The 334-nt window shown below is 39.2% G+C and overlaps 1 protein-coding gene across 5 annotated transcripts in view; it reads left to right on the top strand.

Moving 5' to 3' along the window:
- The window catches only part of dmxl1 (Dmx like 1), a 64,188-nt gene that overhangs the window by 28,668 nt on the left and 35,186 nt on the right, over window positions 1-334 (top strand). The window lies entirely within an intron of this gene.

The following is a 334-nucleotide window of genomic DNA, read 5'->3' on the forward strand; positions in this document are numbered from 1 at the left end:
GTACCAGTGTTTCCGCTGGTAACTCTGCTGTTGTGGCAGTCACGGCGAAAAACACAAAAGAAGTTATTGAATGCAACTGACTGCAGTTCGTAGCATAATAGCGTGTGAGAAGGAGCCTGCTGGACCCATTCATAATGAGTCAGGCATCACTCTGTGAGTACATCCATCGCACTCCCCCTCTCTCCCTAGCTCTTTTAATCAGTTATTGTTGAAATCAAATGAAGGAGCTTTCACAGAGATACATTTTCTTTTTAAATATATCCTAGGCTATTTATATCAGATAATTTGTATTTACATGTGTTGATGATGTATGTATGTATGTATGTATGTATGT

Source organism: Etheostoma spectabile, chromosome 5 (genome assembly GCF_008692095.1).
Source record: "Etheostoma spectabile isolate EspeVRDwgs_2016 chromosome 5, UIUC_Espe_1.0, whole genome shotgun sequence".
NCBI lineage: Eukaryota > Metazoa > Chordata > Actinopteri > Perciformes > Percidae > Etheostoma > Etheostoma spectabile.